Source organism: Stenella coeruleoalba (assembly GCF_951394435.1).
Source record: "Stenella coeruleoalba genome assembly, chromosome: 6".
Lineage (NCBI taxonomy): Eukaryota > Metazoa > Chordata > Mammalia > Artiodactyla > Delphinidae > Stenella > Stenella coeruleoalba.
The window spans coordinates 101699600-101707581 of NC_137151.1; positions in this window are offsets into that span (position 1 = coordinate 101699600).

Here is a 7982-nt window from a genome sequence, read left to right on the forward strand (position 1 = left end):
GAGGTCACGCTATACAGCACTTACTCTCCCCAACAGGCCATGGGCAGGGCTGCTTTATACGGATCTCGTGGCCGGGGGTGGGGAGGCGGGAGGGGGCGGGGTTCTTGCAGGGCGGGCACAGCTGCGCAGCTCACCTTCTAGATGGCAGCGCAGAGCACCACGCCTCCGCACGCAGCCCGCGGCCGCCATCTTGAATTGCAGTGTCCGTGCAGGCCAGCCAAGCGGAGGCGTCAGGCGCAGCGGCTCCGTGCTGGGAACCCTAATCCAACGTGTGAGGTGCAAGGCCTCTGCACAGGCAAGTGAAACCAGATCATACACAGAATAAGAGGTTAGACCTTATCTTATCACCTAGATTCCGTCCTATGTTTCCTGGGAATTGTTAATGGGCTTTGCTGGTGACAAATCCCTCCTCTGCCTTTTGTCCTGCGCCTCATTCTTTTTTTTTTTTTTGCGGTACGTGGGCCTCTCACCGCTGCGGCCTCTCCCGTCGCGGAGCACAGGCTCCGGAAGCGCAGGCTCAGCGGCCATGGCTCACGGGCCCAGCCGCTCCGCGGCACGTGGGATCCTCCCGAACCGGGGCACGAACCCGCGTCCCCTGCATCGGCAGGCGGACTCTCAACCACTGCGCCACCAGGAAGGCCCGCGCCTCATTCTTGAGGGGCACTGAGGGTGCAGTTTCAACTTGTGTAACTGCTTCCTGCTGAGTGTGGGCACCGTCATACCCCCAGGGAGAGGAGCAGCACTTCTCCCCAGCTGGCTTTAGACATGTTTGATTGTCCCCGGGCCTGAGCCCTGATGGTCCGTATCCCTGAGCACGCACCATTGGTAGTTTTATAGATTCTAACCTTTTGGAGAAAAGGACACCACGCAAATTAAGGTACATGGGCCCACATATCAGCAAGAGAACAATGGTTATTAAGCATCCCAGGAAAGGTAGAAACTAAGTGACACAGGAGAGGGCCTGTTTTACCCTGCTCCACATTTTTCGGCCAGGTTGGGCTGGCTGCTTCTGTTAGCCAAGTTGCTTTTTCCAGGAGCCTGTCTGCACTTTCTCCAATCAGGCCACTTGCATTGATGTAAAAGCAACATGATGTATTTTTGGCCAGTGCACAGATCCCTCCCTGGTCAGCGAATAGATCATCTAGGGCAATTCATTTATCCCAAAATCTCTACTGCTTGGCAAGGCAAAGAGGGTTACTTATCTTTTGTTGTTTTTCGGAAAAGGAGTTTTAGGTCTAAAAGAGATTCACAGGAGTAACCGGGGTGGGGGTGGGTGGGATGTCCATTGCCCCGGGTTGTCTCTCCAAAGGTTGGGGCCTGGATGCCCTCCTCACTCAAGTATGATATACGCATGGAGTGGTCCCCTGCAACTTTAGGGCAGCGTGGGTGGTTAGAATCACCAAGTGGGGTCCGTCCTCCTAGGAGTGAGCTGATCTTGCGGGCTGCTGGTTTTCCAGGTTTTTAGGTTCCCTCGGTCTCCTGGCCAGAAGGGGTGTGCGGCCAGGTCAGTGGGTGTAGGCGGCACCTGGTTACCGAATTCCGTGAGAGATTTCATGGTTTCTGCTATGTGAAGGGGCATATTTGAATTGTTTCATTTCAAGGAGGTTAAGGTGTTCCTCCTCTCAGGCTTGGGGAACGGATCTATCATACATGAATTCAAATGCACTTACCTTTAACTTTACCTTTAATGCGCTTACCCTTGGGGCCAAGCGCATGCATAGCAGGGCAATCAGAAGCAATGTAATCCAGCTTTCTTGAGTTTCCTGACATAGCTTGGTTAAGGCCCATTTCAAGTTCTGATTGGATCTCTCCAGTTTCCCTGAGGATTGGGGTCTCCAGGCTGAGTGCAAGGTCCGTTTTATGCTCAGGGCACTCGTTATCCCCTTCCTCACTTGAGACACAAATGCTGGACCATTATCACTTTCTAGGGATCCAGGGAACCCAAACCTGGGGATTATTTCTTTCAGTAATGCCTTAACCACTTCAGCTGCCGTTTCAGTTCTAGCAGGGAATGCTTCTATTCACCCAGAAATGTGTCCACTAGCAGCAAGAGATACGTGAAATTGTCCAGTACTCTCAGCATGACAGTGAAATCCGTCCGCCAGTCTTCTCCAGGATATGTCCCTCTGGTCTGCATGGACCTTATTTGGGGGCCTCTGGGGGGTGTGGTTTTGTTCCTTGTGCAGATGGGGCATGTCTCCATTATCTGACTGATTATACTTTTCATGCCAGGAGTTACCATAACCTCTACTGACTAATTTTATAGGGCTTTCCTTCCATAGTGAATTCCTTGGTGGGTCTCCCTGATGGCTTGGCAACCTACAGTTTGGGGAAAGAAGTGTTGTCCATGTTCATTAACTAGCCACCCATAGCTCCCTAAACTTCTAGTGAAGTCCCATTTTGGGTCTTTGTCTAATTCTTGCTTTGTGTAGATTGGGGAATAATTGAATGGATCTAGCCTTTGAGCTATGAGGGGTAGATGCCAAAATCTATGTATAGGTTTTTGTTTTTTGATTACCATGAGATTTACATATAACAATACATTTATTATATATATATATTTAGGTTGAATACCTTTTAAGTTCAAACACATTCCAACAACCCTACAATTTACCTTCCCCTTTATGTTTAATGTTTTTGATGTCATGTTTTACATTTTTTTTGTTTTGTGTATCGCTTAACTAGTTATTGTGGATATAGATGATTTTACTACTTTTTTCTTTTAACTGTTCTTTTTACTTTATAAGTGGTTGATCTATTATCTTTACTGTATGTTTGCCTTTACCAGTGAGATTTTCCCTTTCATAATTTTTATATTTCAAATTGTGGTCTTTTCTTTTATGCTTAGAGAACTCCCTTTAACATTTCTTATAAAGCTGGTTTAGTAATGCTGAACATTTTTAACTTTTGCTTGTCTGTGTAACTGTCTGTCCTTCAAATCTGAATAATAATCTTGCCAGATAGAGTACTCTTAGTTGTAGTTTTTTTCTTTCACCATTTAGAATATATTGTTCCATTTCCTTATGACCTGCAAAGTTTATGCTGAAAAATCAGTTAATAACCATATGGGAGTTTCCTTATATGTAAATGCTTTTCCCTTGCTGATTTTAAGCTCCTCCATCTTTAATTTTGACCATTTTAATTATAATATATCTTGGTGTGGACCTGTTTGTTTTCATCCTGTTTGGGACTCTTTGTGTTTCCTGGACTTGGATGTCTGTTTTCTTCCCCAGGTTAGAGATGTTTTCAGTTATTATTTCTTCAAATAAGTTCTCTGCCACTTTTTCTCTCTCTTCTCCTTCTGGGACGCCTGTGATGTGAATGTTAGTACACTTGATGTTGTCCCAGAGGTCTCTTAAACTATCCTCATTTAAAAAAATTCTTTTTACTCTTTTCTGTTCAGCTTGGGTGATTTCCACTACTCTGTCTTCTAGATCACTGATCAGTTCCTTTGTATCATCTAATTTACTGTTTATTCTTTCCATTGTATTCAGTTATTGTATTTTTCAGCTCTGGTTCTTCTTTATATCAATATTTTCTAACTTTTTGTTAAACTTTTCACTGTGTTCCTCTATTCTTATCCTGAGTTCAGTGAGCATCTTTTTGGTTATTACCTTGAAATCTTTATTGGATAGATTGCTTATTTCCCCTTTGTTTAGTTCTTCTTCTGAGGTCATATCTTATTTCTTCATTTGGAACATATTCCTCTGTCTCCTTATTTTGCCCAATTCTTTGTATCTATTTCTAAGTGTTAGGTCAGTGGGTTACATTTCCTGATCACGGAGAAGTGGCCTTATGTAGGAGAGGTCCTATGGGACCCAGCAGCATGCTCCCCTCTTGTCACCAGAGTTATATGCTCTAGGAGTGCTCTTATGTGGGCTGCATGTGCCCTTCTCGTGGTGGGGCCAACTACTGTAGGCACACTGGTTGGCAGGCCTGGCTCCCAGCCCAGTTGACTACAAGAACTTGACTTTATAGTGGCTGCAGGTCCATTAGAAGGTGAGGTAGGCTTTCCATGTGATTGGCTGAATGGATGGGCAGAGGGGTAGGAGGCGCATGTTGGTGCCAGCCTGCTAGAAGTTTGGGCCAGGTCCCTGTGTGACCTGGGAGGGGTATATGGAGCTGGTGCTAGCTAACTGGTGGGTGGGGTTGGGCCCCTGCATAACTGTCTACATGGCCCAGAGTGCTCTGGGCTGGTGCCCACTTGCTGGCGGGGTAGGTAAGCTCCTGGTGCTAATTAGGCTAGAGGGAGGATTCCAAAATGACTCTTGCCAGTACCAGTGTTATTGCTGTAGAACGAGCTTCCCAAATTGACTGCTGCCTGCATCTCCGTCCTCAGGGGGCGTCCCAGGTGTCTCCTCTCTTTGGGAGAGTCTCCAAGATGAACAAATGGGTCTGACTGAGGCTCCTTTCAGACTACTTCCCCTGCACCAGGATTCAGAACATGTGAAATTTTGTGCACACCCTTCAAGAGCAGTCTTTGTTTCCTGTAGCTTTCTAGCTCTCCTGAACATAAGCCTCACTGGTTTTCAAAGCCAGATGTCTTGGGGGCTTGTCTTCATGGTGAAGGACCTTTATGCTGGGGATTCTGATGTGGGGCTTGGAGCTCTTGCCCCTTGGGGAGGACTTTACAATTGTGATATTCCTCCCATTTGTGGGTTGCTGACTGGGGTCCTGACTATACCACGTCTCTGCCCCTCCTATTCATCTCATTGTGACTATGTCTTTTGTTGTGGAAAATCTTTTCTGTTAGCTTTCAGGTTGTTTTCATAGATAGTTGCTTTGTAAGTAGTTGTAATTTTGGTGTGTCTGTGGGAGAAGGTGTGCTCAGGGTCTTCCTACTCTGCCATCTTGACCGCTGTAACTGTTAATATTTTTTAAAAGTTCAAGGGATTTCTGGTGTTTGTTGGAGTATTTATGGGCCACTTAAAGATCTGTCCCTGAAAAGTCTGAGTTCTATCCTTGCTCAGCAGGTCTACCCCTATGTTTGCAGGCCTGGGGAAAGAATTCAAATTGAGGTCCACTAATCATAAGTTTAAATACTTAAAAGTTATCAAACTAATAGACTGTTGCATAATATATACTCTGTAACTCCCTTGACAAATATAGCTTCATAATAGTTTGGAAGGCCAGGTTATAATTCTTGGACTCCTTGGTGATATTGTGGCCTGCCCTCCTTCAGTTCCCACCTCCAGTTCCATCCTGCACTGCAGGGACCTTGTGGTTAATTCTATCCTTAGTTTAAACAAAACAAAACAAAAATAGCTGGCTTTGGCCATCTGTTGGTCTTTGGTTTGTAGTCTTCCTTTAGGAGGATAGACCTAGGAAGAATCCCACCCACGTTCTGGAAGAGAGCTTGGGGTCATTTGGGCAAGGAAATCTGGGGTTCTGGGTATCCAGAGTGTGTAGGAGTGGGGACATGGGTTCCAGAAGGCGCATACTCTATTTTTGGGTAGATTCCTTGGCTCTGGAGGAGAACCAGAGTGTGAGGTCTACAGTGTGAGGTCCAGGTCATGGGCCACATCTGCCCTGGCCAAAGAATGGTTCTGCCTTTCAGTTTTGCATGGCAGTTTTGCATGGCCATGACAGAAGCAGACTCTGGCCAGTCACAGGTGCTGGCAGGTGAAGGACAAAGTAGGGTATAGCTAGTACTTTTTCCTACCATATATTACTGAATAACTAAAAAAAAAATTATCTCGATATGAAGTTTCTGGCAAAATTCTCAGCAGGTGTTTGGAACCTCATCACCCTTCCTTCGCACTGACTCTCTTAGCCTGGAGCTCACTCATCAAACTGTGAAATTGCCTGAATTATTCCATTGTTTTGCTCTTCCTTAGCTTCAGTTATCTTGATAATTCAAGAGGATGTAACTCTTTAATCTAGATTTCAGATACTTGCCGTTCAATCTCCTCTATTTTTTTTTTTTTGACTTGGTTTGTTGAATAAGTCTTTGGATTCATGATTTTCTCTAGACCTAGAATTTAAAGGAAGATATTCTTTATCCACTTTTTTAAGTTTCAAGGTATATTTGCCACCATGGAAAAAGACATGTAAATACAGTTACAGAAAAATACATCAAGAGTTATTTTGGATATTATGTTGATTGAGAAAAATAAAATTTTATTTCTCTAATTTAATAATCATTGTTTATTTCATTCATAGAGGAGAAAAAATTAAGTTCTTGTGTGCTAAGTTTAAATATACTTTAAGGCAAAAAATTAATGTATAATATTACATTATATTAATATATATCAGTCTTTAACTTGAAGATAGTTAAAAAGCAAACTTGAAAATATTTGCTTTGCTGTGTAGACTTTTCAACAGTTATTTTTAAAGACTGAGGAATTAAGCACCTGTCATTTTTGCCAGCTGGTGTAGATGTTAAAAATTACTGTCACTCTTCCGCCTGCTACTCTATTTTGCACCTGCTACAACTTGAGTTATGGGCATCTTACACATGGTAATTTAATAAGGGTAGGTCCCATGACAGTGTACTAGATTGTTATCCCATGGGGAGTTAAAGCAGTTTTATGAGGTCTTGAGAGAAAAATATTAAATATGAAGCTTGAGAACAAAAAATTTAGTGCCTTGTAGACATCACGTTTTTCTAATTGAAAAGTGTTAAAGGAGTGTAGAAGATGGGAAATTTAGCCACATATTCCAAAGCAAAAATTACCCTTTTATGATTGGACTGTTTGTACCAGTCAATTTCTCTACATGCTGACATTTATAATTTTTAAAAACACATTTTATTTCCTGATGTAACAACCAAATATAAATATGTATTGAGAGCTACTCTGTTCAGCATGGTTGCATGAGCCACATGTGGCTGTTTATATTAATTAAAATGAGATACAATTAAAAATTCAATTCTGCAGTCACACTAGCCACATTTCAGTCAACAAATGTGGTTAGTGATTACCATACAGAACAGTGTAGATAGAAATTTCCATTTTTACTGAAGGCTCTATTGCATAGTGCTGTGTGAAATATCCAATTTCTGGTCTTAGGCAAACTTAGCCTTAAAGATCTTGAGGCCATAGTAAATTCTCCTTAAAAGAATGATTGTGATGTCCCAACATCATCTTGGCTACAGAAACTTAGGTCAAAGTTAAAGCTGTTGGCTACTGAAATCTGAGTGACCCTTGCTAAAGATAGGAGCATGATGACCTGAAGTGCCCGACATCAGGACAAAATTGTTTCAGGTTCCAAAAATGCATAGGCAGGCAGGTAATTTTCAGAGATTTTGAAATCCCATATATTTTAAGGATATCTTTTTAGAGAGTGGGAGAACTATTTATCATTTCATCTCTTCTAAATATCCAACTACTAACTTGCAAATTCTGCTTCTATTCTAAAGGAAAAGTGATACATGATAGCAATATGATATGATGAAGTGAGTTTACACTATAAACTTGTCTATCAATTAATCTTATCATTTAGAGCATGTATTTAAGATCGGTGCTTTGTGACCACCTAGAGGGGTAGGATAGGGAAGGTGGGAAGGAGACGCAAGAGGGAGGGGATATGGGGATATAGGTATACGTATAGCTAATTCACTTTGTTATACAGCAGAAACTAACACAACAATGTAAAGCAATTATATAATAAAGATGTTAAAAAATAAAAAAGATAGAACCAAGGTTTTGGGGACATGGACATGCAAAGTAGAGGAAATCATAGCAGGAGAGAGAATTTTAATAGACAGGATCTTGAGTTCTTGAGCAAGAGTCTCATCCCCAGAGACGTTTTTTTAAGTAACAGCTGAAAGGTCACTTTAAATTTTATCCTTGAAGACATTCGGTGAGACATATCAAGGGCTTATTAGAATTTTCTAATAGGCCAGACTGTCACTAGAAGTGAAATAGGTCAAGCTATGTATACAGTGATTTACACAAAACTGAAGAAACCTGCTTTCATCTTAAATTGCCAGATAGCTTATATTAAACCATCTCTGATCCTATCTGAATTTCCTCAGTTTT